General features: G+C 49.9%; 27 non-coding genes across 27 annotated transcripts; all 27 read right to left on the bottom strand.

The window, feature by feature from the left end:
• Window positions 1–4,232: 4,232 nt before the first annotated feature.
• On the bottom strand, window positions 4,233–4,349 carry LOC148632476 (U5 spliceosomal RNA). The gene has a single exon (XR_015934337.1). It is a non-coding gene; the product is annotated as a U5 spliceosomal RNA (small nuclear RNA).
• A 1,141-nt stretch (window positions 4,350–5,490) lies between these two features.
• LOC148632475 (U5 spliceosomal RNA) lies at window positions 5,491–5,607 on the bottom strand. Its single transcript, XR_015934328.1, has one exon. It is a non-coding gene; the product is annotated as a U5 spliceosomal RNA (small nuclear RNA).
• A 391-nt stretch (window positions 5,608–5,998) lies between these two features.
• On the bottom strand, window positions 5,999–6,115 carry LOC148632474 (U5 spliceosomal RNA). Its single transcript, XR_015934335.1, has one exon. It is a non-coding gene; the product is annotated as a U5 spliceosomal RNA (small nuclear RNA).
• Window positions 6,116–6,506: 391 nt separating this feature from the next.
• On the bottom strand, window positions 6,507–6,623 carry LOC148632473 (U5 spliceosomal RNA). Its single transcript, XR_015934314.1, has one exon. It is a non-coding gene; the product is annotated as a U5 spliceosomal RNA (small nuclear RNA).
• A 391-nt stretch (window positions 6,624–7,014) lies between these two features.
• Window positions 7,015–7,131, bottom strand: LOC148632472 (U5 spliceosomal RNA). Its single transcript, XR_015934339.1, has one exon. It is a non-coding gene; the product is annotated as a U5 spliceosomal RNA (small nuclear RNA).
• Window positions 7,132–7,522: 391 nt separating this feature from the next.
• Window positions 7,523–7,639, bottom strand: LOC148632471 (U5 spliceosomal RNA). The gene has a single exon (XR_015934321.1). It is a non-coding gene; the product is annotated as a U5 spliceosomal RNA (small nuclear RNA).
• Window positions 7,640–8,029: 390 nt separating this feature from the next.
• LOC148632470 (U5 spliceosomal RNA) lies at window positions 8,030–8,146 on the bottom strand. The gene has a single exon (XR_015934340.1). It is a non-coding gene; the product is annotated as a U5 spliceosomal RNA (small nuclear RNA).
• Window positions 8,147–8,537: 391 nt separating this feature from the next.
• On the bottom strand, window positions 8,538–8,654 carry LOC148632469 (U5 spliceosomal RNA). The gene has a single exon (XR_015934313.1). It is a non-coding gene; the product is annotated as a U5 spliceosomal RNA (small nuclear RNA).
• Window positions 8,655–9,045: 391 nt separating this feature from the next.
• Window positions 9,046–9,162, bottom strand: LOC148632468 (U5 spliceosomal RNA). Its single transcript, XR_015934341.1, has one exon. It is a non-coding gene; the product is annotated as a U5 spliceosomal RNA (small nuclear RNA).
• A 391-nt stretch (window positions 9,163–9,553) lies between these two features.
• LOC148632467 (U5 spliceosomal RNA) lies at window positions 9,554–9,670 on the bottom strand. Its single transcript, XR_015934325.1, has one exon. It is a non-coding gene; the product is annotated as a U5 spliceosomal RNA (small nuclear RNA).
• A 391-nt stretch (window positions 9,671–10,061) lies between these two features.
• On the bottom strand, window positions 10,062–10,178 carry LOC148632466 (U5 spliceosomal RNA). Its single transcript, XR_015934320.1, has one exon. It is a non-coding gene; the product is annotated as a U5 spliceosomal RNA (small nuclear RNA).
• Window positions 10,179–10,568: 390 nt separating this feature from the next.
• LOC148632465 (U5 spliceosomal RNA) lies at window positions 10,569–10,685 on the bottom strand. Its single transcript, XR_015934331.1, has one exon. It is a non-coding gene; the product is annotated as a U5 spliceosomal RNA (small nuclear RNA).
• A 391-nt stretch (window positions 10,686–11,076) lies between these two features.
• LOC148632464 (U5 spliceosomal RNA) lies at window positions 11,077–11,193 on the bottom strand. The gene has a single exon (XR_015934319.1). It is a non-coding gene; the product is annotated as a U5 spliceosomal RNA (small nuclear RNA).
• Window positions 11,194–11,584: 391 nt separating this feature from the next.
• Window positions 11,585–11,701, bottom strand: LOC148632463 (U5 spliceosomal RNA). The gene has a single exon (XR_015934324.1). It is a non-coding gene; the product is annotated as a U5 spliceosomal RNA (small nuclear RNA).
• Window positions 11,702–12,092: 391 nt separating this feature from the next.
• On the bottom strand, window positions 12,093–12,209 carry LOC148632462 (U5 spliceosomal RNA). The gene has a single exon (XR_015934318.1). It is a non-coding gene; the product is annotated as a U5 spliceosomal RNA (small nuclear RNA).
• Window positions 12,210–12,600: 391 nt separating this feature from the next.
• On the bottom strand, window positions 12,601–12,717 carry LOC148632461 (U5 spliceosomal RNA). The gene has a single exon (XR_015934317.1). It is a non-coding gene; the product is annotated as a U5 spliceosomal RNA (small nuclear RNA).
• Window positions 12,718–13,107: 390 nt separating this feature from the next.
• On the bottom strand, window positions 13,108–13,224 carry LOC148632460 (U5 spliceosomal RNA). Its single transcript, XR_015934330.1, has one exon. It is a non-coding gene; the product is annotated as a U5 spliceosomal RNA (small nuclear RNA).
• Window positions 13,225–13,615: 391 nt separating this feature from the next.
• Window positions 13,616–13,732, bottom strand: LOC148632459 (U5 spliceosomal RNA). Its single transcript, XR_015934316.1, has one exon. It is a non-coding gene; the product is annotated as a U5 spliceosomal RNA (small nuclear RNA).
• Window positions 13,733–14,123: 391 nt separating this feature from the next.
• Window positions 14,124–14,240, bottom strand: LOC148632458 (U5 spliceosomal RNA). The gene has a single exon (XR_015934327.1). It is a non-coding gene; the product is annotated as a U5 spliceosomal RNA (small nuclear RNA).
• A 391-nt stretch (window positions 14,241–14,631) lies between these two features.
• On the bottom strand, window positions 14,632–14,748 carry LOC148632457 (U5 spliceosomal RNA). Its single transcript, XR_015934323.1, has one exon. It is a non-coding gene; the product is annotated as a U5 spliceosomal RNA (small nuclear RNA).
• Window positions 14,749–15,138: 390 nt separating this feature from the next.
• LOC148632456 (U5 spliceosomal RNA) lies at window positions 15,139–15,255 on the bottom strand. The gene has a single exon (XR_015934329.1). It is a non-coding gene; the product is annotated as a U5 spliceosomal RNA (small nuclear RNA).
• Window positions 15,256–15,646: 391 nt separating this feature from the next.
• On the bottom strand, window positions 15,647–15,763 carry LOC148632455 (U5 spliceosomal RNA). Its single transcript, XR_015934315.1, has one exon. It is a non-coding gene; the product is annotated as a U5 spliceosomal RNA (small nuclear RNA).
• A 391-nt stretch (window positions 15,764–16,154) lies between these two features.
• LOC148632454 (U5 spliceosomal RNA) lies at window positions 16,155–16,271 on the bottom strand. The gene has a single exon (XR_015934326.1). It is a non-coding gene; the product is annotated as a U5 spliceosomal RNA (small nuclear RNA).
• Window positions 16,272–16,662: 391 nt separating this feature from the next.
• LOC148632453 (U5 spliceosomal RNA) lies at window positions 16,663–16,779 on the bottom strand. The gene has a single exon (XR_015934332.1). It is a non-coding gene; the product is annotated as a U5 spliceosomal RNA (small nuclear RNA).
• Window positions 16,780–18,737: 1,958 nt separating this feature from the next.
• trnar-ucg (transfer RNA arginine (anticodon UCG)) lies at window positions 18,738–18,810 on the bottom strand. Its single transcript has one exon. It is a non-coding gene; the product is annotated as a tRNA-Arg (tRNA).
• Window positions 18,811–23,469: 4,659 nt separating this feature from the next.
• On the bottom strand, window positions 23,470–23,542 carry trnar-ucu (transfer RNA arginine (anticodon UCU)). Its single transcript has one exon. It is a non-coding gene; the product is annotated as a tRNA-Arg (tRNA).
• A 2,453-nt stretch (window positions 23,543–25,995) lies between these two features.
• Window positions 25,996–26,068, bottom strand: trnar-acg (transfer RNA arginine (anticodon ACG)). Its single transcript has one exon. It is a non-coding gene; the product is annotated as a tRNA-Arg (tRNA).
• Window positions 26,069–26,564: the final 496 nt, after the last annotated feature.

The following is a 26,564-nucleotide window of genomic DNA, read 5'->3' as shown; positions in this document are numbered from 1 at the left end:
TACAAACCTCGCTAATCAGCGCTCGAGGCTGGCAAAAAAAAAAGAAGTCAGCAATGTTTTTTTCTTTAACCTTAAGCCTGCTAATGGAGAAGAACCTAGTCGCCATATCACATACATCCGTTTCAACGATAAGAAGGTAACAACTATCCTCACTCCAGAGTAAATCTCACGTTTAGGGCATATTTTTTTCCACTTTACCATGAGTCGGGCTCAGCTGCACAGAGGCGAGAGCAGAGCAATGAGGTCACGGGGACAGGGGAGTCACACGCTGGCGGTTTGAACACGCGGAAGATCACTGAGAGATCCACAGTATGTGGACCCTCCGTGCGCCATCATTCCACACTCCAGACTCTGAATCCTGCCATCCGAGTTAAGATCTCGGCGGAACCTGAGGCGCAGTTCTTTCTTAAAACGTAATCTGGTGAGCATTTCTAGAATCGTACTTGTATAGATGCAGCCTTTAATGTGTTGCTAGGTTAAAATTTATGACTTCTTGAACTTCAGTAGGCAACTGCCCTCTTGATTTCGGATTTAATTTCTTTATTACAGGGGCGCTTTTATGATGACAGAGTCATGTTCAGGTACTTTGCTTGATGGAGGAAGCTCATTTCGGACTCTGTGATCTGCTCACCTGGAAAGGTCTGCTGTACTACTACAAGAGAGAAGTAGAGTGTGGAGGAAGGGACAATTTTATGATGCTTTGGAAGGTAATGTTTTTTTTTCTTTGAAATCGAAATGAATCAGAATATCAGTGCAAAAGACAAACTTTTGGTTTGGTTTAAAGAGATATGGTTTTAAAACAGACAAAATGTAGAAAACAGGTGTTTCTCACTTTTGGAAAAGAATGGACCAGGGGTAATATTTTACTAGTTGCAGTGCTAAGCTCACTGGGTTACAGTCCTGTAGTGTCACACCAGGGCCAGTGGTGCAATGGATAATGTGTCTGACTATGGATTAGGAGTTTGGAGGTTCGACTCCTGCCTGGCGCTGGTTGTTTTTAAACACATCAGCCTACTCCCTAAGTGCCTGTCGTAAGAGGCGACTAAAAGGGTTGTGTCAGGAAGGGCATCTGACGTAAAACCATCTTGCCAAAACCATGGTTGCAAAGAACACAAACCACATACCGGATCGGCCGGGGCCCGGGTTAACAACGTCCGCCATTAGTGCTGTGTCCCAACAGGGTACTAATGGAAATTATGCTACTGTGGGGAAAACTGTAGAGTGGGGGCTACAGAAAAGAAACAAGGTGAAGGGGCCTGGAAGGAATGTTAAGTCAATGAGAGTGGGGAGTTGGAATGTTGGCACCATGACAGGGAGAGGGAGAGAATTGGTTGAAACTATGGCAAGGAGAAAAGTGGAGATCTTGTGTGTGCAAGTAACCAAGTGGAAAGGAAACAGCTCAAGACACCTAGGAGAGGGATACATGATTCTATATGCTGGAAAGAGTACCAAAATGAATGGAGTGGGTGTGATAGTGTGCAAAGACCTAGCAGACAAGATAGTGAGGGTGGTTAGACACTCAGACAGGATTATCAATGTACAGGTGGCTTTTGAGAGTGGGTTATGGAATATCATCTCTGTATATGCACCACAGGTAGGAAGACCACAGGAGGAAAAGGAGAGCTTTTTGGAAGATCTCGAAGAAGTGATTAGCAGAATCCCAGGAAATGAAATGGTGGTAATTGGAGGAGACTTCAATGCACATTTAGGAGAGAAATGCCCAGATTATCCAGATGAACATGGTCAGAGAGGGCTAGGAGAGAGAAATGAAGAAGGAGGAAGGCTACTAGAGACACTCCAAGCTCTTGAATTGTTTGCAGTGAACACAGGGTTCACGAAGAATTATGAGCAAAAGGTGACATACAGGAGTGGAGGCCATGATACCCAAATAGATTACATATTAGTGAGAAGAATTGATAGAGCGAAAGTCCAAGATGCTAAAGTCCTGCCCTATGAGGCTGTTACCAGACAACACAGGCTACTGGTGATGGACATCACAATATTGAAGGAGCGAAGAATAAGGCAGAGGAAACACCCAGCACGAACAAAAGTGTGGAAACTGAGAGAAAACAAAGTAGATTTCAACAGGCTGGTGAAAGAAATGAAAAACAACACAGAGGAAACAGAGGAGCCTTCAGTTGAAGAAGAGTGGACTGAGATGAGCCACATCCTAGAAGAGGCTGCTACCAGGGTTTGTGGAAAGACAAGAGGAGGCAGACCGAGGGAAAATGAAGAGTGGTGGTGGGATATGGAAGTTCAGGAAACACTGAAGGAAAAGAAAAAAGCATACAAGGCACTGAAAGATGGCACTGGAGAATTACAAGAATATAAGAGACTAAAGAAGGTAGCAAAAAGAAGTGTAGCAAGAGCAAAGGAAAGAGCCTGGAAAGAATGGAATGAGAAACTTGAAACAAAGGAAGGAGAGGACCAAATCTACAAGATTGCTAAACATAGAGCGAGACAGAAAAAAGATATTATCCGGGTGGCGGGACTCAAGGATGGAGAAGGCAGAGTCTTGATTAAAGAAGAACAGATCAAGCAAAGATGGCTGGAGTACTTCAAAAATCTGTTAAATGTAGAAAATGAGAGGGAGAACCTAGTGGAGGCAGACGTAGTGTGTGGACCAATCCAAGAAATTTCAGTAAAGGAAGTGACAGAAGCTATCAAAGAGATGAAAGTGGGCAAAGCAACTGGACCATCAGGAATAGCAGCAGAACACTTTAAGAACCTCGATGAAGAGGGGATTCAGTGGCTGACGAGATTGCTAAACAATATTGCAAAGGAAGAGAGAATTCCAGAAGAATGGACAAAAAGCAGTATGGTTACCATCTACAAGGAGAAAGGAGACCCAATGGAGTGTTAAAACTATAGAGGAATAAAACTTCTGGAACATGGATTGAAAATCCTGGAAAAAATTCTGGACAAGAGACTCAGGAAGATAATCAGGATCCACAACTCACAATTTGGATTCTCAGTGGGGAAAAGCACAACAGATGCCATTTTTGTGATGAGACAGTTACAGGAGAAGACACTAGAGAAAGGGAAAAAGCTGTATGTGGCCTTTCTGGACTTGGAGAAGGCATATGACCGTGTGCCCAGAGAGGTGGTGTATTGGTGCTTGAGGAAGAAAGGAGTACCAGAAAGCATGGTGAAGTTAGTTCAAGCAACCTATAGAGATGCAACTACGAAGATGATAACACAACAGGGAGAGACAAAAGAGTTTGAAATCACAGTTGGAGTACACCAAGGATCAGCACTAAGTTCTTTCCTTTTCATAAACATTATTGACACACTGACAGAGGAGGTAAGAACAGAAGTGCCTTGGGAACTCATCTTTGCTGATGATGTGGCACTGATGGCAGACTCAGAAGTAGAACTACGGGAGAAAGTGTTCAAATGGCAGAGGAGTCTGGAAAAGGGTGGACTGAAAATGAATGCACAAAAATCTGAAATAATGGTAATGGAGAGAAGAGGAGATACTATGACCAATGTTGAGGAGACAAATGGAGGAAAACTGAAACAAGTTGATGACTTTAAATACCTTGGATCAAAACTGGTAAAGGGAGGAGAAACACTGGAGGCAGTAAAACAAAGAGTGAAAGCTGGATGGAACAAGTGGAGAGAGATAACTGGAATAATCTGTGACAGGAAAATTCCCAGAAAGTTAAAGTGCAAAATGTACAAGACTGTGATTAGACCTGTACTACTATATGGAGCTGAATGCTTGGCAGTTGGAAAGAGGGAAGAGAACTTGATGAGAAGAACTGAAATGAGGATGTTGAGATGGATTCTGCAGATTTCAATGAAGGATAAGATCAGAAATGAAGAAATCCGTAGACAATGTAGGGTGGTGGATGTGGTTGAGAAGATGCGAGAGGCGAGGTTACGGTGGTATGGACATATCATGAGGAGGGACTTTGAGGAAGTAACAAAGAGGGTAATGGAATTTGAGGTGGAAGGTAACAATGGAAGAGGCAGGCCTAGAAAGAGATGGATAGATTGTGTGAGAAAAGATATGGAGGTATGTGAAGTGAGTGAGGAAGATGTGCTCGACAGAGACAAATGGAGAAGAGCAACCAAAGCAGCTGACCCCAGGACAGTCTGGGACTAAGGCTGTGAAAAAGAAGAAGAAGAAGAAGAAGAGCCTACTCCCTAAGTAGCCTGTGCTACTTACTGCATTGTAAGAGCGATTGTGAGCGGTTTTGTTTTCTCTCTTTGACCAGCCCAGCTGCGCCCCACCCGAAGGCAGGGAAGCACAAAAATTGTATGGAACTCATTCATGCTCCTCTCCATGGAAATCTTTAGTAAAAGGCAAAAGATTTGTACGAGATGAAGAGAAACCAGAGTGCGTGGCTGGACAGCTGCAGGAGCCCAGGCCGCCTTCAAGTCCTCTGCCCTGCCAGTCGTGGTTGTCAATGCACCTGGCCTTACAAACGAGCCAGTGGCTCTCAGCTTACCTGGCAGGGGAGATACCTTGATCAGCCTGTAGTTGGATTGTTTTCTTGTTTTGTGGAAGCAGTGTTTGTTTTGCAGTTTGAGATGGCAACCTTTGGATCCCGCAAGAATGCTGTACGTTTTGAGCTTTTGGATGACCTCTTCATGGATCGTATGCAGTTCAGCAGAAAAGTGTTACAGAAGGAACTTGGCTTTGAACCTCGGCACTTGGATTTCATCTTCGCTCTCCCAGGTCAGAAAGAATTTGAGGTTGTTTTTGCTACCTATTCTCTGTTTGAACAATGTGTGGATGTGTTTGAGGCAAAAAGAGGGAAAGTTCCTGCCCTTGAGAAGATCAACTTGCAGCCTCTGACACAGAGAGAGAGGAAAACGGTGCATGTTGTTATGTTCTCGGAAATGGCAAAGACGGAGGACATTCACACCTGGCTTAAGCAGTACTGCACCGTCCACCATGGAACTGAGGTTAGAGATGTTGACGGTATAAAAACAGGAGCAAGGAAATTCGAGGTTCGCTTGCTACCGGACAATGTAAATGGAGGCTTAAGGCACCTGCCCTCTACAATCCAGCTGGGCGCCTGCAATGGCTATGTTTTTTATGTGGGACAACCAAAGGTGTGTCGGCGCTGTGGTGCTGTGGGACACAGTGGGTGGGTGCTGTGCAGGAGCCCAGGCCGCCTTCAAGGCCTCTGCCCTGCCGGTCGTGGTTGGCAATACACCTGGCCTTACAAACGAGCCAGTGGGGCCCGTTCAGCTCCGGGCTCATCGCCTGCGGCTCACGGCTTGCGAACGTGCCCAATCCGTGCGATAACTCGGAAAACACCCGGCCACACTGTGCCGGAAACGACGCACTCTGGGAAGCCGCTATGCAAAGCGAGGTCCCAAGATCCCCTGCGGCCGGACACTTCCCGCCCCCCAAAGAAAAGAGCGCCAATCAGACGGCCGGAGACCGAGGACTCGCGGAGCAGACTGCCACAATCGCCATAACAAGACCGATTGCGAGCGTTTTTGTTTTCTCTCTTTGACCAGCCAGGCTGCGCCCCACCCGAAGGCAGGGAAGCACAAAAATTGCATGGAACTCGTTCATGCTTCTCTCCACGGAAATCTTTAGTAAAAGGCGAAAGATTTGTACGAGATGAAGAGAAACCAGAGTGCGTGGCTGCACAGCTTCAGGAGCCCAGGCCACCTTCAAAGCCTCTGCCCTGCCGGTCGTGGTTGGCAATACACCTGGCCTTACAAACGAGCCAGTGGGGCCCGTTCAGCTCCGGGCTCATCGCCTGCGGCTCACGGCTTGCGAGCGTGCCGAATCCGTGCGATAACTCGGAAAACACCCGGTCACACTGTGCCGGAAACGACGCACTCTGGGAAGCCGCTATGCAAAGCGAGGTCCCAAGATCCCCTGCGGCTGGACACTTCCCGCCCTCCAAAGAAAAGAGCGCCAATCAGACGGCCGGAGACCGAGGACTCGCGGAGCAGACTGCCACAATCGCCATAACAAGACCGATTGCGAGCGTTTTTGTTTTCTCTCTTTGACCAGCCAGGCTGCGCCCCACCCAAAGGCAGGGAAGCACAAAAATTGCATGGAACGCATTCATGCTCCTCTCCACGGAAATCTTTAGTAAAAGGCGAAAGATTTGTACGAGATGAAGAGAAACCAGAGTGCGTGGCTGCACAGCTGCAGGAGCCCAGGCCGCCTTCAAAGCCTCTGCGCTGCCGGTCGTGGTTGGCAATGCACCTGGCCTTACAAACTAGCCAGTGGGGCCCGTTCAGCTCCGGGCTCATCGCCTGCGGCTCACGGCTTGCGAGCGTGACCAATCCGTGCGATAACTCGGAAAACACCCGGCCACACTGTGCCGGAAACGACGCACTCTGGGAAGCCGCTATGCAAAGCGAGGTCCCAAGATCCCCTGCAGCCGGACACTTCCCAACCCCCAAAAAAAAGAGCGCCAATCAGACGGCCGGAGACCGAGGACTCGCGGAGCAGACTGCCACAATCGCCATAACAAGACCGATTGCGAGCGTTTTTGTTTTCTCTCTTTGACCAGCCAGGCTGCGCCCCACCCAAAGGCAGGGAAGCACAAAAATTGCATGGAACTCATTCATGCTCCTCTCCACGGAAATCTTTAGTAAAAGGCGAAAGATTTGTACGAGATGAAGAGAAACCAGAGTGCGTGGCTGCACAGCTGCAGGAGCCCAGGCCGCCTTCAAAGCCTCTGCGCTGCCGGTCGTGGTTGGCAATGCACCTGGCCTTACAAACTAGCCAGTGGGGCCCGTTCAGCTCCGGGCTCATCGCCTGCGGCTCACGGCTTGCGAGCGTGACCAATCCGTGCGATAACTCGGAAAACACCCGGCCACACTGTGCCGGAAACGACGCACTCTGGGAAGCCGCTATGCAAAGCGAGGTCCCAAGATCCCCTGCGGCCGGACACTTCCCGCCCCCCAAAGAAAAGAGAGCCAATCAGACGGCCGGAGACCGTGGACTCGCGGAGCAGACTGCCACAATCGCCATAACAAGACCGATTGCGGGCATTTTTGTTTTCTCTCTTTGACCAGCCAGGCTGCGCCCCACCCGAAGGCAGGGAAGCACAAAAATTGCATGGAACGCATTCATGCTCCTCTCCACGGAAATCTTTAGTAAAAGGCAAAAGATTTGTACGAGATGAAGAGAAACCAGAGTGCGTGGCTGCACAGCTGCAGGAGCCCAGGCCGCCTTCAAAGCCTCTGCGCTGCCGGTCGTGGTTGGCAATGCACCTGGCCTTACAAACTAGCCAGTGGGGCCCGTTCAGCTCCGGGCTCATCGCCTGCGGCTCACGGCTTGCGAGCGTGACCAATCCGTGCGATAACTCGGAAAACACCCGGCCGCACTGTGCCGGAAACGACGCACTCTGGGAAGCCGCTATGCAAAGCGAGGTCCCAAGATCCCCTGCGGCCGGACACTTCCCAACCCCCAAAGAAAAGAGCGCCAATCAGACGGCCGGAGACCGAGGACTCGCGGAGCAGACTGCCACAATCGCCATAACAAGACCGATTGCGAGCGTTTTTGTTTTCTCTCTTTGACCAGCCAGGCTGCGCCCCACCCGAAGGCAGGGAAGCACAAAAATTGCATGGAACTCATTCATGCTCCTCTCCACGGAAATCTTTAGTAAAAGGCGAAAGATTTGTACGAGATGAAGAGAAACCAGAGTGCGTGGCTGCACAGCTGCAGGAGCCCAGGCCGCCTTCAAAGCCTCTGCCCTGCCGGTCGTGGTTGGCAATACACCTGGCCTTACAAACGAGCCAGTGGGGCCCGTTCAGCTCCGGGCTCATCGCCTGCGGCTCACGGCTTGCGAGCGTGCCGAATCCATGCGATAACTCGGAAAACACCCGGCCACACTGTGCCGGAAACGACGCACTCTGGGAAGCCGCTATGCAAAGCGAGGTCCCAAGATCCCCTGCGGCCGGACACTTCCCGCCCCCCAAAGAAAAGAGCGCCAATCAGACGCCGGAGACCGTGGACTCGCGGAGCAGACTGCCACAATCGCCATAACAAGACCGATTGCGAGCGTTTTTGTTTTCTCTCTTTGACCAGCCAGGCTGCACCCCACCCGAAGGCAGGGAAGCACAAAAATTGCATGGAACTCATTCATGCTCCTCTCCACGGATATCTTTAGTAAAAGGCGAAAGATTTGTACGAGATGAAGAGAAACCAGAGTGCGTGGCTGCAAAGCTGCAGGAGCCCAGGCCGCCTTCAAAGCCTCTGCGCTGCCGGTCGTGGTTGGCAATGCACCTGGCCTTACAAACTAGCCAGTGGGGCCCGTTCAGCTCCGGGCTCATCGCCTGCGGCTCACGGCTTGCGAGCGTGACCAATCCGTGCGATAACTCGGAAAACACCCGGCCACACTGTGCCGGAAACGACGCACTCTGGGAAGCCGCTATGCAAAGCGAGGTCCCAAGATCCCCTGCAGCCGGACACTTCCCAACCCCCAAAGAAAAGAGCGCCAATCAGACGGCCGGAGACCGAGGACTCGCGGAGCAGACTGCCACAATCGCCATAACAAGACCGATTGCGAGCGTTTTTGTTTTCTCTCTTTGACCAGCCAGGCTGCGCCCCACCCGAAGGCAGGGAAGCACAAAAATTGCATGGAACTCATTTATGCTCCTCTCCACGGAAATCTTTAGTAAAAGGCGAAAGATTTGTACGAGATGAAGAGAAACCAGAGTGCGTGGCTGCACAGCTGCAGGAGCCCAGGCCGCCTTCAAGGCCTCTGCCCTGCCGGTCGTGGTTGGCAATACACCTGGCCTTACAAACGAGCCAGTGGGGCCCGTTCAGCTCCGGGCTCATCGCCTGCGGCTCACGGCTTGCGAGCGTGCCCAATCCGTGCGATAACTCGGAAAACACCCGGCCACACTGTGCCGGAAACGACGCACTCTGGGAAGCCGCTATGCAAAGCGAGGTCCCAAGATCCCCCGCGGCCGGACACTTCCCGCCCCCCAAAGAAAAGAGCGCCAATCAGACGGCCGGAGACCGTGGACTCGCGGAGCAGACTGCCACAATCGCCATAACAAGACCGATTGCGAGCGTTTTTGTTTTCTCTCTTTGACCAGCCAGGCTGCGCCCCACCCGAAGGCAGGGAAGCACAAAAATTGCATGGAACGCATTCATGCTCCTCTCCACGGAAATCTTTAGTAAAAGGCGAAAGATTTGTACGAGATGAAGAGAAACCAAAGTGCGTGGCTGCACAGCTGCAGGAGTCCAGGCCACCTTCAAAGCCTCTGCGCTGCCGGTCGTGGTTGGCAATGCACCTGGCCTTACAAACTAGCCAGTGGGGCCCGTTCAGCTCCGGGCTCATCGCCTGCGGCTCACGGCTTGCGAGCGTGACCAATCCGTGCGATAACTCGGAAAACACCCGGCCACACTGTGCCGGAAACGACGCACTCTGGGAAGCCGCTATGCAAAGCGAGGTCCCAAGATCCCCTGCGGCCGGACACTTCCCAACCCCCAAAGAAAAGAGCGCCAATCAGACGGCCGGAGACCGAGGACTCGCGGAGCAGACTGCCACAATCGCCATAACAAGACCGATTGCGAGCGTTTTTGTTTTCTCTCTTTGACCAGCCAGGCTGCGCCCCACCCGAAGGCAGGGAAGCACAAAAATTGCATGGAACTCGTTCATGCTCCTCTCCACGGAAATCTTTAGTAAAAGGCGAAAGATTTGTACGAGATGAAGAGAAACCAGAGTGCGTGGCTGCACAGCTTCAGGAGCCCAGGCCACCTTCAAAGCCTCTGCCCTGCCGGTCGTGGTTGGCAATACACCTGGCCTTACAAACGAGCCAGTGGGGCCCGTTCAGCTCCGGGCTCATCGCCTGCGGCTCACGGCTTGCGAGCGTGCCCAATCCGTGCGATAACTCGGAAAACACCCGGCCACACTGTGCCGGAAACGACGCACTCTGGGAAGCCGCTATGCAAAGCGAAGTCCCAAGATCCCCTGCGGCCGGACACTTCCCGCCCCCCAAAGAAAAGAGCGCCAATCAGACGGCCGGAGACCGAGGACTCGCGGAGCAGACTGCCACAATCGCCATAACAAGACCGATTGCGAGCGTTTTTGTTTTCTCTCTTTGACCAGCCAGGCTGCGCCCCACCCGAAGGCAGGGAAGCACAAAAATTGCATGGAACTCATTCATGCTCCTCTCCACGGAAATCTTTAGTAAAAGGCGAAAGATTTGTACGAGATGAAGAGAAACCAGAGTGCGTGGCTGCACAGCTGCAGGAGCCCAGGCCGCCTTCAAGGCCTCTGCCCTGCCGGTCGTGGTTGGCAATACACCTGGCCTTACAAACGAGCAAGTGGGGCCCGTTCAGCTCCGGGCTCATCGCCTGCGGCTCACGGCTTGCGAGCGTGACCAATCCGTGCGATAACTCGGAAAACACCCGGCCACACTGTGCCGGAAACGACGCACTCTGGGAAGCCGCTATGCAAAGCGAGGTCCCAAGATCCCCTGCGGCCGGACACTTCCCGCCCCCCAAAGAAAAGAGCGCCAATCAGACGCCGGAGACCGTGGACTCGCGGAGCAGACTGCCACAATCGCCATAACAAGACCGATTGCGAGCGTTTTTGTTTTCTCTCTTTGACCAGCCAGGCTGCGCCCCACCCGAAGGCAGGGAAGCACAAAAAATGCATGGAACTCATTCATGCTCCTCTCCACGGAAATCTTTAGTAAAAGGCAAAAGATTTGTACGAGATGAAGAGAAACCAGAGTGCGTGGCTGCACAGCTGCAGGAGCCCAGGCCGCCTTCAACGCCTCTGCGCTGCCGGTCGTGGTTGGCAATGCACCTGGCCTTACAAACTAGCCAGTGGGGCCCGTTCAGCTCCGGGCTCATCGCCTGCGGCTCACGGCTTGCGAGCGTGACCAATCCGTGCGATAACTCGGAAAACACCCGGCCACACTGTGCCGGAAACGACGCACTCTGGGAAGCCGCTATGCAAAGCGAGGTCCCAAGATCCCCTGCAGCCGGACACTTCCCAACCCCCAAAGAAAAGAGCGCCAATCAGACGGCCGGAGACCGAGGACTCGCGGAGCAGACTGCCACAATCGCCATAACAAGACCGATTGCGAGCGTTTTTGTTTTCTCTCTTTGACCAGCCAGGCTGCGCCCCACCCGAAGGCAGGGAAGCACAAAAATTGCATGGAACTCATTCATGCTCCTCTCCACGGAAATCTTTAGTAAAAGGCGAAAGATTTGTACGAGATGAAGAGAAACCAGAGTGCGTGGCTGCACAGCTGCAGGAGCCCAGGCCGCCTTCAAGGCCTCTGCCCTGCCGGTCGTGGTTGGCAATACACCTGGCCTTACAAACGAGCCAGTGGGGCCCGTTCAGCTCCGGGCTCATCGCCTGCGGCTCACGGCTTGCGAGCGTGCCCAATCCGTGCGATAACTCGGAAAACACCCAGCCACACTGTGCCGGAAATGACGCACTCTGGGAAGCCGCTATGCAAAGCGAGGTCCCAAGATCCCCTGCGGCCGGACACTTCCCGCCCCCCAAAGAAAAGAGCGCCAATCAGACGGCCGGAGACCGTGGACTCGCGGAGCAGACTGCCACAATCGCCATAACAAGACCGATTGCGAGCGTTTTTGTTTTCTCTCTTTGACCAGCCAGGCTGCGCCCCACCCGAAGGCAGGGAAGCACAAAAATTGCATGGAACTCGTTCATGCTCCTCTCCACGGAAATCTTTAGTAAAAGGCGAAAGATTTGTACGAGATGAAGAGAAACCAGAGTGCGTGGCTGCACAGCTTCAGGAGCCCAGGCCACCTTCAAAGCCTCTGCCCTGCCGGTCGTGGTTGGCAATACACCTGGCCTTACAAACGAGCCAGTGGGGCCCGTTCAGCTCCGGGCTCATCGCCTGCGGCTCACGGCTTGCGAGCGTGCCGAATCCGTGCGATAACTCGGAAAACACCCGGCCACACTGTGCCGGAAATGACGCACTCTGGGAAGCCGCTATGCAAAGCGAGGTCCCAAGATCCCCTGCGGCCGGACACTTCCCGCCCCCCAAAGAAAAGAGCGCCAATCAGACGGCCGGAGACCGAGGACTCGCGGAGCAGACTGCCACAATCGCCATAACAAGACCGATTGCGAGCGTTTTTGTTTTCTCTCTTTGACCAGCCAGGCTGCGCCCCACCCGAAGGCAGGGAAGCACAAAAATTGCATGGAACTCATTCATGCTCCTCTCCACGGAAATCTTTAGTAAAAGGCGAAAGATTTGTACGAGATGAAGAGAAACCAGAGTGCGTGGCTGCACAGCTGCAGGAGCCCAGGCCGCCTTCAAGGCCTCTGCCCTGCCGGTCGTGGTTGGCAATACACCTGGCCTTACAAACGAGCCAGTGGGGCCCGTTCAGCTCCGGGCTCATCGCCTGCGGCTCACGGCTTGCGAGCGTGCCCAATCCGTGCGATAACTCGGAAAACACCCGGCCACACTGTGCCGGAAACGACGCACTCTGGGAAGCCGCTATGCAAAGCGAAGTCCCAAGATCCCCTGAGGCCGGACACTTCCCGCCCCCCAAAGAAAAGAGCGCCAATCAGACGGCCGGAGACCGAGGACTCGCGGAGCAGACTGCCACAATCGCCATAACAAGACCGATTGCTAGCGTTTTTGTTTTCTCTCTTTGACCAGCCAGGCTGCGCCCCACCCGAAGGCAGGGAAGCACAAAAATTGCATGGAACTCATTCATGCTCCTCTCCACGGAAATCTTTAGTAAAAGGCGAAAGATTTGTACGAGATGAAGAGAAACCAGAGTGCGTGGCTGCACAGCTGCAGGAGCCCAGGCCGCCTTCAAGGCCTCTGCCCTGCCGGTCGTGGTTGGCAATACACCTGGCCTTACAAACGAGCCAGTGGGGCCCGTTCAGCTCCGGGCTCATCGCCTGCGGCTCACGGCTTGCGAGCGTGCCGAATCCGTGCGATAACTCGGAAAACACCCGGCCACACTGTGCCGGAAACGACGCACTCTGGGAAGCCGCTATGCAAAGCGAGGTCCCAAGATCCCCTGCGGCCGGACACTTCCCGCCCCCCAAAGAAAAGAGCGCCAATCAGACGCCGGAGACCGTGGACTCGCGGAGCAGACTGCCACAATCGCCATAACAAGACCGATTGCGAGCGTTTTTGTTTTCTCTCTTTGACCAGCCAGGCTGCGCCCCACCCGAAGGCAGGGAAGCACAAAAAATGCATGGAACTCATTCATGCTCCTCTCCACGGAAATCTTTAGTAAAAGGCAAAAGATTTGTACGAGATGAAGAGAAACCAGAGTGCGTGGCTGCACAGCTGCAGGAGCCCAGGCCGCCTTCAACGCCTCTGCGCTGCCGGTCGTGGTTGGCAATGCACCTGGCCTTACAAACTAGCCAGTGGGGCCCGTTCAGCTCCGGGCTCATCGCCTGCGGCTCACGGCTTGCGAGCGTGACCAATCCGTGCGATAACTCGGAAAACACCCGGCCACACTGTGCCGGAAACGACGCACTCTGGGAAGCCGCTATGCAAAGCGAGGTCCCAAGATCCCCTGCAGCCGGACACTTCCCAACCCCCAAAGAAAAGAGCGCCAATCAGACGGCCGGAGACCGAGGACTCGCGGAGCAGACTGCCACAATCGCCATAACAAGACCGATTGCGAGCGTTTTTGTTTTCTCTCTTTGACCAGCCAGGCTGCGCCCCACCCGAAGGCAGGGAAGCACAAAAATTGCATGGAACTCATTCATGCTCCTCTCCACGGAAATCTTTAGTAAAAGGCGAAAGATTTGTACGAGATGAAGAGAAACCAGAGTGCGTGGCTGCACAGCTGCAGGAGCCCAGGCCGCCTTCAAGGCCTCTGCCCTGCCGGTCGTGGTTGGCAATACACCTGGCCTTACAAACGAGCCAGTGGGGCCCGTTCAGCTCCGGGCTCATCGCCTGCGGCTCACGGCTTGCGAGCGTGCCCAATCCGTGCGATAACTCGGAAAACACCCAGCCACACTGTGCCGGAAATGACGCACTCTGGGAAGCCGCTATGCAAAGCGAGGTCCCAAGATCCCCTGCGGCCGGACACTTCCCGCCCCCCAAAGAAAAGAGCGCCAATCAGACGGCCGTAGACCGTGGACTCGCGGAGCAGACTGCCACAATCGCCATAACAAGACCGATTGCGAGCGTTTTTGTTTTCTCTCTTTGACCAGCCAGGCTGCGCCCCACCCGAAGGCAGGGAAGCACAAAAATTGCATGGAACTCGTTCATGCTTCTCTCCACGGAAATCTTTAGTAAAAGGCGAAAGATTTGTACGAGATGAAGAGAAACCAGAGTGCGTGGCTGCACAGCTGCAGGAGCCCAGGCCGCCTTCAAAGCCTCTGCGCTGCCGGTCGTGGTTGGCAATGCACCTGGCCTTACAAACTAGCCAGTGGGGCCCGTTCAGCTCCGGGCTCATCGCCTGCGGCTCACGGCTTGCGAGCGTGACCAATCCGTGCGATAACTCGGAAAACACCCGGCCACACTGTGCCGGAAACGACGCACTCTGGGAAGCCGCTATGCAAAGCGAGGTCCCAAGATCCCCTGCGGCTGGACACTTCCCAACCCCCAAAGAAAAGAGCGCCAATCAGACGGCCGGAGACCGAGGACTCGCGGAGCAGACTGCCACAATCGCCATAACAAGACCGATTGCGAGCGTTTTTGTTTTCTCTCTTTGACCAGCCAGGCTGCGCCCCACCCGAAGGCAGGGAAGCACAAAAATTGCATGGAACTCGTTCATGCTCCTCTCCACGGAAATCTTTAGTAAAAGGCGAAAGATTTGTACGAGATGAAGAGAAACCAGAGTGCGTGACTGCACAGCTGCAGGAGCCCAGGCCGCCTTCAATGCCTCTGTCCTGCCGGTCGTGGTTGGCAATACACCTGGCCTTACAAACGAGCCAGTGGGGCCCGTTCAGCTCCGGGCTCATCGCCTGCGGCTCACGGCTTGCGAGCGTGACCAATCCGTGCGATAACTCGGAAAACACCCGGCCACACTGTGCCGGAAACGACGCACTCTGGGAAGCCGCTATGCAAAGCGAGGTCCCAAGATCCCCTGCGGCCGGACACTTCCCGCCCCCCAAAGAAAAGAGCGCCAATCAGACGCCGGAGACCGTGGACTCGCGGAGCAGACTGCCACAATCGCCATAACAAGACCGATTGCGAGCGTTTTTGTTTTCTCTCTTTGACCAGCCAGGCTGCGCCCCACCCGAAGGCAGGGAAGCACAAAAAATGCATGGAACTCATTCATGCTCCTCTCCACGGAAATCTTTAGTAAAAGGCAAAAGATTTGTACGAGATGAAGAGAAACCAGAGTGCGTGGCTGCACAGCTGCAGGAGCCCAGGCCGCCTTCAACGCCTCTGCGCTGCCGGTCGTGGTTGGCAATGCACCTGGCCTTACAAACTAGCCAGTGGGGCCCGTTCAGCTCCGGGCTCATCGCCTGCGGCTCACGGCTTGCGAGCGTGACCAATCCGTGCGATAACTCGGAAAACACCCGGCCACACTGTGCCGGAAACGACGCACTCTGGGAAGCCGCTATGCAAAGCGAGGTCCCAAGATCCCCTGCAGCCGGACACTTCCCAACCCCCAAAGAAAAGAGCGCCAATCAGACGGCCGGAGACCGAGGACTCGCGGAGCAGACTGCCACAATCGCCATAACAAGACCGATTGCGAGCGTTTTTGTTTTCTCTCTTTGACCAGCCAGGCTGCGCCCCACCCGAAGGCAGGGAAGCACAAAAATTGCATGGAACTCATTCATGCTCCTCTCCACGGAAATCTTTAGTAAAAGGCGAAAGATTTGTACGAGATGAAGAGAAACCAGAGTGCGTGGCTGCACAGCTGCAGGAGCCCAGGCCGCCTTCAAGGCCTCTGCCCTGCCGGTCGTGGTTGGCAATACACCTGGCCTTACAAACGAGCCAGTGGGGCCCGTTCAGCTCCGGGCTCATCGCCTGCGGCTCACGGCTTGCGAGCGTGCCCAATCCGTGCGATAACTCGGAAAACACCCAGCCACACTGTGCCGGAAATGACGCACTCTGGGAAGCCGCTATGCAAAGCGAGGTCCCAAGATCCCCTGCGGCCGGACACTTCCCGCCCCCCAAAGAAAAGAGCGCCAATCAGACGGCCGGAGACCGTGGACTCGCGGAGCAGACTGCCACAATCGCCATAACAAGACCGATTGCGAGCGTTTTTGTTTTCTCTCTTTGACCAGCCAGGCTGCGCCCCACCCGAAGGCAGGGAAGCACAAAAATTGCATGGAACTCGTTCATGCTTCTCTCCACGGAAATCTTTAGTAAAAGGCGAAAGATTTGTACGAGATGAAGAGAAACCAGAGTGCGTGGCTGCACAGCTGCAGGAGCCCAGGCCGCCTTCAAAGCCTCTGCGCTGCCGGTCGTGGTTGGCAATGCACCTGGCCTTACAAACTAGCCAGTGGGGCCCGTTCAGCTCCGGGCTCATCGCCTGCGGCTCACGGCTTGCGAGCGTGACCAATCCGTGCGATAACTCGGAAAACACCCGGCCACACTGTGCCGGAAACGACGCACTCTGGGAAGCCGCTATGCAAAGCGAGGTCCCAAGATCCCCTGCGGCTGGACACTTCCCAACCCCCAAAGAAAAGAGCGCCAATCAGACGGCCGGAGACCGAGGACTCGCGGAGCAGACTGCCACAATCGCCATAACAAGACCGATTGCGAGCGTTTTTGTTTTCTCTCTTTGACCAGCCAGGCTGCGCCCCACCCGAAGGCAGGGAAGCACAAAAATTGCATGGAACTCGTTCATGCTCCTCTCCACGGAAATCTTTAGTAAAAGGCGAAAGATTTGTACGAGATGAAGAGAAACTAGAGTGCGTGGCTGCACAGCTTCAGGAGCTTCAGCTTCAGAACCTAGAAACATATACGTGAGGAGTATTTACGTAGTATCGGTTTCAAGACATACCTCTCAAATACTGTAAATCAAGTTAAAAATATCTCAAGACCGATTCTGGTCATAATGAAACCATGTTTCGTGTATGTTTTCTTTAAAGTACCGAGACCAGCCATATACTGTATGTTTATGTTCCAAAATTAATATCGTTTATGGCCTTCACACGTGTTCCAGTATGCTGCTATTCTTTTTATGCTCAGGCACTAAGATTTCCCTTCAGTGGTAAAATTCCATATAAATATTCAATACTTAAACGGGCACAGTTAAGACATTAAATATACATATACATATACATATACAAACTGTATACAGTACAGTTTGCATACGGTAATATGTTTATGTTCCTAAATCAACCTCTTTTATGAGCATGTGAAAGGCATGGTGAATCGATTCTCAAAAATTACTGTACTTTGCATGATTGGAAAAAAATGCGTGATTGCGAAATGCTGTGGTGTTACTTTTACAAAGACGGGCAATGAAAAAAATAATGTGGACCAGGGCAATACTTTGAGTTTACAGCTTGTCCAAGTTCATTTATTATTAATACTATTAGTAATATCTTCATTAAAGACTTTGATGGCTACAGCTCAAACATGAGAAGTTGAGCTTTATTAGCTCCACCTTGCGGAAATTCCGGATACTATTATTTTGCTAGCGGTATTTACCGGTAACTCGCGGTATTTACCGGTAACTTGTGGTAGACTGCGTACAGCGTACGCCCGCGCATTTTGAATGGCTGCATCTGTAGCAATCATATTGTAGCAGACACTCAATTGCCTGTTTCACAAATGATCATATTTTACTAGAGATTCTGTTTGGGATACGGATGTGCATTCTGACAGCAATCTCTTACAAAAAATGATTTTACCTTATCGCGGCTTTGCCCTTCTTGCCTCTTTGGACAATATCTCCATCTTGTGGTCGTTGTTGGTAATGTCTAGACAATATCTCCATCTTGTGGTCGTTGTTGGTAATGTCTTCTTATAGATGGATACTTTATTGATCCCGTGAGGGAAATTGCAGTGCAACAGCAGCTTAACACACACAACACAGCCACAGTGTAACAATTATATAATAATAGTACAATACTGTATATATACTGTATATATATATATGAAACAGAAATAGAAACAGAAACAGGAATCGCTTACTCACCTGGAGAATCTCTGTAGGAATATCTAGCATTTATCAATGGAAATAAAAGCTGCTTTAATACAGTGCATGTTCAAACTCAAACCCTCAGCTGCTGTTCTTGTTTGTTTTGGGACAAATTGCAACTGAGCATCGCATGAGCCGTTACGTACCCTTATCTGTTAGGGAATTTCAAGGGAGGAGTTAGGTCAGAATGGGTAGGCTGCAAAACAACAAGTAAAGATTTATTCCGAGATGAAACGTTGTGGCGGTTTTCTTATCTTTTCAACATGGACTAAACTTTTACGTGTTCCTTATATGCTATATATGTATATATTAGCACCAATGTCGTTCTTAAAAACTAACATGAAATTGTCAGGGACATTCACCTATTTACAAAGACGAGACAGACAAAGTAATAATTCTATATTAACGTGGCCTACATATTGACGCAATGATCGAACTAAGTGACGTGTTCTGATTCAGATCCCCTGCAGTTCATGCCAATTAGAACAATAGCAATGCTGAGTCCTCCCCACCCTACTGAGCACAAATTCAGCTGCTCTCCAGTTCTGTTCTGCATGTTTTTTCATTGCAATTGAGCTCGGAGCTGGAGATGATCTCCATACAGTTCTGTGTTAACTAGCCCGCACTTGCGTGCTAATTTACGGGTTGTGGCAGATGCTTTTCTATAGTTCATATACATGACGGCAACCTGTTACCGAGGAACCTGAGAGGTTTAAAAGCCTCACGAACCAGGCAGGACTCAAACCTACAATCTTCTGATCCGAAGTCAGACGCGTAATCCATTACGCCACTGGCCCATAGAACATGTGTTTGCATTCCACCACAGAGAGCTCTACACTGCTACCAGTAGTACACTTCCCCATCTAAATTTTCACAGCAAGAAACTTGTGTTTCCTACTATTTTTATCAGGTTTAAAATATCATCTCCTTAAAACAGAAAAAGTGTTGGTGTGTCGTGCTGAAATTCTGATTGATTTTGAATTCAAAGAAAAAAGGTTTTCTTCCAAAACACCGTGAAATTGTCACATCTTGCAGACAATAGGTGTATTCCATGTTGAAAAGAGAAGAAAGAAAACCATGGAGCCTTTTACAGGTGTGAGGCTTCTTCAGGTGTGAGAAGACCTCACGGCCGAAACGCTGTGTTTCCGTTCTTCTCTTTTCAGCATGCAATAAACCTATTACTTGTTCCTTTGCAGCCGAGGCATGCTGACGTAGCTACCCAGCTGAACATCTTGCAGACTCTACAGTACTTCTCTCCTGTAGAAGTAAAGCAGGGCTTGCTGGGTGAGCTTTTGCTCCGGTAAATTAGGTCACGTGTCATGTTAAATCACTTCTTCTAAACACAACATTTGCTGGTGCTAGCTTTCCCCATGAAAAGAGACATTTCCCTTACAGTACATGACATATCGTTTTTATTCTATCAATAAGTATAGAAATAAAACAAAAGAAAAAATGTTGTCGCCAAAGAATGCACAGCTCTGTCGCCTTGGGGAGGTGTCAAGGGCATTGAGCTCCTTGGACATGAGAAGTGCCCGATAAATGCCATTTCTCATCATTTCTCTTGGCGTCAGTTCTGCTATTAAATGGGACGGAGGCAACGGGCTCAGAGAGCAGATTAAGTGCACACCGAACGCAGATGTGTCCAAGTGTCTGTAAAAGCACGGTGCTCTGCTGGCGCTGTTCCCTAGTGGCTTAAAGTGCCTGCCTAGTAAGCAGGCGATCCTGGGTCTGAATACCAGCGGTGCCTCTCTCCGTGTCTTGTTGTGCCGCATATCTCATTTCAGACAAACATGTACAGCTTGGTTCAGTTTAATGCAAGAATTCATTTCCTTTCTGGAATAACTTGTTTTTGAAGAAATCCATACAGCTTGTGAAAGATGAAATCCATTTCTTGGTTGTCAGTGGAAAAAGATTGCCGGCTGCAAGAAGTGCAAGTGATTGTTTTCTTTGACCATAAACCTGCAAATGTAGGGCGCACAAAAGACTGTCAGACTCTGTGGTGCTGAAAAGTTGGTGGTTCAAGCCCCTCCAGTATGCGTGTCTCAGTTTTTCCAATGTAAACATCATCACCATTGCTAAAGAAGATGGCGCAGAAGGCTCCACAGCCGAAACGTTGTGCTTCTTTTCTTCTCTTTTCAGCATGGAGTAAACCTTTGCTTTATCCTTTGCAGCCTAAGCATGCTGACGCAGCTACCTTTCTCTTAACACGCCTCAATCATTATTCACCAAAACGATCAGCAGAATAAGTCGCCTTTGTGGTGATGTCACTCCTCTGCTTCACAAATGTCCTTAGTGACGGGCCATTTCTTTCTGCCATTTTTCCGGAGCGGTTATTGATTGCTCCATCATTTCCCTCTTACTTTCCATCACTAGATTGAAAAAAAAAACAGAAACAGGCTGACAGGACGACAATCAAATTGCAAAAACTCATCAAAGCACTCGATAGAGTATTTGAATCCACAAGTAGCTACGAGCAACTTTGTCCTGGCTTGCATGAAAGTCGGAAAATGTCAAAAAGAAAAAGATGGTGGCTTTTTCATATTCGTTCTTTTATTTTTAGTTCGTTGCTTCTTCTGTCCATTGTCCTCCTGCCTGGCTCTTAACCTGTGACTGTTTGAACGCACACAGTAGACTTTCATGCAGGGGATTTGTCCTGAGCCTCTGTGAAAGACCCACCCACCCCCATAAATAACTGCTCTAGAAACACATGAATGCAAAACTAAACCACAGCTTAAAGAGGAGCTTGTCATGACCGCCAGGCAGTTAAGACCAACTCTTAAGCAATCTAAACAGCACCAGCAGCGGGTGATTATTAACAAACGCCGCCGCACGAGTTTACCCACCTGCACACACTCCACCGTGCGGTACGCAGTGCTATTTTTACCATCTTTATCTGCTTCCCGCTGGTATTGAGTCTACTCCTTGAGAGCTCTACCTGGCGTTTTTTCCATTACCTCGTTTATTCTGGATATTGGACTCCCCTTCTAACTTTTCGACTTTGGACCTCGCCTCTCACCTCGGACTGTTTGCCACCAGTGTTCTCCCTGGATTACGACTTACCTTACGCCTCTTGACCAAGAAACAAAGCAAAGCAGAGCAAAACAAAACAAAATGAACAAACGAAAACCCTCACGTCCCGCACTTGCATATAACGCCGTTACGTGCCCGAGCGGTATTTTACGTCATCCTAGCACTGCACCCCGGGGCGTACGGTATATGGGAACGAGCACACGGCACGAATCGTCTCGAATCTCGAATCACTCCCTACAGCTGTAAGGCACCTTGAAGCATGCACCCCCAACATTCTTCTTTGCGCATCTGTGTAAGGTAAACTCTTGAGCAAACTCTGAACCAGCTCTAAGGAAACTAATCCGATTAGACGTTACTTTGACTCATCTTTTAAGGGACCCTTGTTAATTGGAGAAATCAATGATTTCGAATGAATTCTGTATGCGTTAAAAGACAGCTATACACAGAAAACATGCAGGACACTTCTCATGATGTTTCCCGAGCCGAAACACAGTGCGTTTTTCCAAGCCATCTGACAAAGCCCGCCCACTGAAAACTGCAGCAAATCGTGTAAAGACGTTCAACTTTGTAACTACTGCACGCACAGGAAGCAGAATAAATTCCTCTTTTCAAACTGTCAAAGGTTTACTTTGCGAACACTGCAGGACATCGCACAATCTCTTTTGAACGGGGACAAACGATTTCTTATGGGGCACAGTAAGTACAGACGTTTAAAAAGCTCCACTCATGCCGACGATGCAGCATGAAGAAGCGCAACCTAACGTTTGCATTCCTAGCAAATTCCTTTTATTTTTTGATAAATAAAGACAGTCTTGTTTAACAAACAACACACACAACATTTTACATTGTCAATTCAATTCAAATCAATGTATTTCTATATAGCGCCTTTCACAACAAGGTTGTCCCAAGGCACTTAACAATGCAAGTTGTTAAGAGCCTTGTGTCTAATATGCCGCCTAGGTAACGTGCTGTCTCTTTGAGGCAAATGTTTAAATCCTCTGAGTTAAGTGCTGAAGTTATAGTAGTCCTATCAGTATTGTTGCCTCCGATCAACAGATCCTCAGTTTTCTCAGAGTTGAGTAACAAAAAGTTTTCACACATCCAAGTATTTCCTTCCTTAATGCATTTAACTAAACTGATAATAGAAGAGTTGTCGTTTGGTGTAAACAAAATGTTTATTTGAGTGTCATCAGCATATGAATGAAAGTTCATATTATTTTTTCATATTATCCTACCTATCAGCAGCATGTAGAGAGAGAGAGCAATATTGGTCCCAGCACTGATCTTCTGGTACCCCAAATTGAACTGGTGACATTGATGAAGCAGTACAATTATTAGATATTTGAACATAATGAAAACGATGAGTAAAATGTGAAGTAAACCACTGAAGGACGGTTCCAGATAAGCCAACCTCAAACTCAAGCCTGTGTAACAAAACAGAGAGGTCAACCGTGTCAAAGGCAGCTCTAAGATCTAAAAGCACAAGCACTGTTGCATTCCCCGCATCAGTAGCTAAGAGAATATCATTTACGACTCTTGTTAATGCAGTTTCAGAAACCAGACTGAAATTTCTCAAGTATATTATTTGAATCCAGATACGATTGACGTTGGGCAACAACTATTCTCCCAAGACTTTTAGATTGAAATGGGACCTTTGAGACAGGCCTGTAGTTGTTAAGAACTTGTGGATCCAAATTTGACTTCTTAAGGAGCGGTCTAACAACCGCTACCTTAAATTGATCAGGTACAACGCCTGACGCAAGCGATGCATTCATCATACTAATTATAGGTCCTGCCAGTCCTTCGAGGGAATCTTTGACTAGCTGAGTGGGGATGGGATCTAGCGAACAGGTGGTTGACTTTGTCTTACGTCTGTGTTCATGAGTCCACCATAAGAAAAAATCTGAACAGGAGTGGTGATCATGCGAGGTCACCATGGAGGAAACCACTGCTCTCCCCCCAAAAAAAACCACCACTGCCCCTCTCAAGTTTGCTAAAGACCACATGGATGTTCCACAGCAACTCCTGGAACAATGTTCTGTGGACAGACGTGACAAAAGTTGAACTTGTTGGTAAATGTGCACAGCGTTATGTTTGGAGATAACAAAACACTGCATACCAACTCCAAAACCTCATCCCACCTGGGAAGCATGGCGGAGGCTGTTTTGTTAAAACAGCAATGTCAAATGTTGGGCGTGTGTTGTTTGTTAAATCAGACTCTCTTTATTGATTATTATGACTTAGATAAAGATAAGATCACATGTTAGGAGCCATTCATGCAGAAATCCACATCATTCCGAAGGGCTGTTTACAAAAGTTTTTCTCCCAACTGTATGTGAGAGAAAAGCAGAGACGCTCACTGAGTAAGGTGGGGTTGCAGCTTTGCAAATCACAAGGACATTTGTACGCTCAAAATGGGACAGGAGCACCCCAGATGGGACTCGAACCCACAATCCCTGGCTTAGAAGGCCAGTGCCTTATCCATTAGGCCACTGGGACACACTGGGTTGGGTCGATCACGCTGATGAAGAGCCAGTTTTTTTTTTTCCTTTGCTTTTTCAAAGGGATCCCCAAAATTAGGAAAGTTAGGCAGCAGAAGGTTTACTGTGACCTGAGAAGGACCGGCATCCAATCACGGTGGTGCACACACACACGCTCTCACTCATCTGAGCTACACGGCTACCAAGATGATCTCAGGTGCGCCGAGCTGGTACGGAACATATTGAACTGATCGACGGCGAATTGTCTCTCAGACAGGCTTTTCACCTCTGAGCTCCCTGACTGACAGTAATCCGCTAGGTAGTGAAACAGTCAGCTGCTTCTAAGCCTTAAACAGCTGCATCTCGGCGCTTCCACAGAGAGATGATTTGAAAGCCAAACATCGCCCATTGGGAACACCTTACTATCACTAGTTTAAGAGACTCTTAAGGTCTTGCAGAGGTGCCTGTCTAATAGCATGCGCTTTGCGAGCTATAGGTGTTTGGACTAAGGCAGAATGCCTGTTAACAAAATGTTTTTCTAAAGGGGCCTCGCACTCTTTTCCAAGCAATGGTCACCATCCCCACCGAGTGTCACAATGTAGTCATGTCCTAGGACATCACCTGTTAGTCTCCATTTGTCTGCCACCAACACTTTAGGTTACGGGGTCACAACCGCACCCCGGAGACCAGAGGAGCCGTTGGCGTTCTGGCGGCGCAGATTGGGCTGAAGGTGGGGCGCTTGAATCTCGCTGTTGGAGGCCGTCTGAAACTGACCCAAGCCTTTCCCTTGAATTAAATGTAAATAAGAAATGAACCCCAGATGCACATGGAATCAATCACGTGTTTCCTTTGAGCCGTTTCAGAGACTGCTACAGAGTTTACCTTGCACAGATGCGCAAAGATTAATGATGGGGGTGCACGCTTCCAGGCGTCTTACTACTGTAGGGAGTGATTGAGACAATTCGTAGCTTGTGCTCATTTCCCTCTATTCCCCGTGTTACAGTGGTAGGATGACGTAAATTCCTGCTTCGACACGTAACGGGACTATAATCAAGTGCAGGAGCTGAGGGCTTTAGTTTTGTTTCGTTTTCCATGGCGTTCGTAAGCGCGCAAATCAAAGGCAATTCCTGCGTCTAACACGAATGTAAATGCTTTTGAAAGTGCAGTGTGGTGCAGCTTGTAAAATCCTTGTCCACATTTTTGGTTTGTTGATGTTTTTTTCTGTCTGCCAAAGTTGCGTTTTGACATCCGGACTGGGGGACTTTATCATTTGAACGTGAAGCCAGCCTTAAACCCTCTGAGGCGTGTCTGTCTGCCGGCACGAATCTTGTGAAAGGTATTTTTTTTTAACGGAGAGCAACTTTAAAAAGGTTTCCGCAGCCACCTCGCAGTCCGTGTTTGATTATAGGAGGAATACGGCGGTGGCGAGTTCGCATTTGTCGTGCTCGAGTGGTTAAGGCGATGGGCTCGAAATGCGTTGGGGCTTCCCCGCGCAGGTTCGAAACCTGCCGACTCCGGCGTCTGCCGCACGTCGCCTTGTGCCTGTACGGCAGAGGCGAAGTGCCGCTTCTCCTTTCCTGGTACTATAACAACGCGAAATCGCTTGGACCCGCTGCCATTGAAATCAATTCTTCAGATAACCACACATTTTGCGTTCGCACCTCTGGTGCTCTACTTATACCTTTGAAAACCTAATGAATAAAGCTGAAAGAACCGACACGATATGTAGGTGCTGGTAAAGCACGCAGTAAAGAACTGTTAACAGCAAGGGTTTCAGTGGGTTAACTGAGGAGAAGGGCGTGATCGCTAATTGTTGACTTTTTATTTGGTGTTAGAAACACTCTTACTGTGCATGACGTGCAACAAATGTAGCCACAGAAATTGCATCACGCTTTCATGTATGCTATTGCAGACACCAACGTTGCCTAGATAGAAAACCGAAATAGCCGTGGGTTTGCTTGCTGGTCTGAAGGATCTCTCTTCGAATCTCTATCATTTGTCAATGGAAGTAAAAGGCGCTGCAATCTCATACGTTCAGAATCAAACCCGCAGCTGTTGTTCGACTTTATTTCTTGACTAATTACAACTGAGTGTCGCATGAGCAGTTACATAAACTTGTCTGGTATATTTGAACACAAATGCCGTTCTTCAATTAAAACTAACAGAACATTGTCAGGGACATTCAGTTCTATACAAACAAGAGACAGACAAGAGAATATTTCTACCGTTCATGTGGACTACGTGTTGACTTACTGATCGGAATAATTGAAAGGTTCGGGCTCATAGCCGATGCAGTGCGTGCTAATTAGAACAGCAACGCTGAGCTCTCAGCACCGTACTGAGCCCAGGTGTTTTTCTAAAGCTGTCAGGTGCAGTTCATTTACATGAAGGAAATCTCTTACCGGGTACGATTACAATGCAGTAAGTAGCACAGACTACTTAGGGAGTAGCCAGATGCGTTTAAAAACGACCCGAGCCAGGCAGGAGTCGAACCTGCAATCTCCTGATCCGTAGTCAGACGCGTTATCCATTGCGCCACTGGCCCCGGTGTGACACTGCAGGACTGTAACCCAGTGAGATCAGCACTGCAACTAGTAAAATATTACCCCCGGTCCATTCTTTACCAAAAGTGAGAAAGACCTGTTTTCTACATTTTGTCTGTTTTAAAACCATATCTCAAACCAAACCAAGAGTCTGTCTTTTGCACTGATATTCTGATTCATTTCGATTTCAAAGAAAAAAAAAACATTATCTTCCAAAGCATCATAAAATTGTCCCTTCTTCCAGACTCTACTTCTCTCTTGTAGTAGTACAGCAGACCTTTCCAGGTGAGCAGATCACAGAGTCCGAAATATGCTTCCTCCATCAAGAAAAGTACCTGAACATGACTCTGTCTTCATAAAAGCGCCCCTGTAATAAAGAAATTAAATCCGAAATCAAGAGGGCAGTTGCCTACTGAAGTTCAAGAAGTCATCAATTTTAACCTAGCAACACATTAAAGGCTGCATCTATACAAGTACGATTCTAGAAATGCTCACCAG

This window comes from Lepisosteus platostomus, unplaced genomic scaffold (assembly GCF_059453375.1).
Source record: "Lepisosteus platostomus isolate fLepPlt1 unplaced genomic scaffold, fLepPlt1.hap1 Scaffold_61_H1, whole genome shotgun sequence".
Lineage (NCBI taxonomy): Eukaryota > Metazoa > Chordata > Actinopteri > Semionotiformes > Lepisosteidae > Lepisosteus > Lepisosteus platostomus.
Note: the sequence above shows the minus strand (reverse complement) of the source record. Positions and strands in the feature narration are given on the sequence as shown.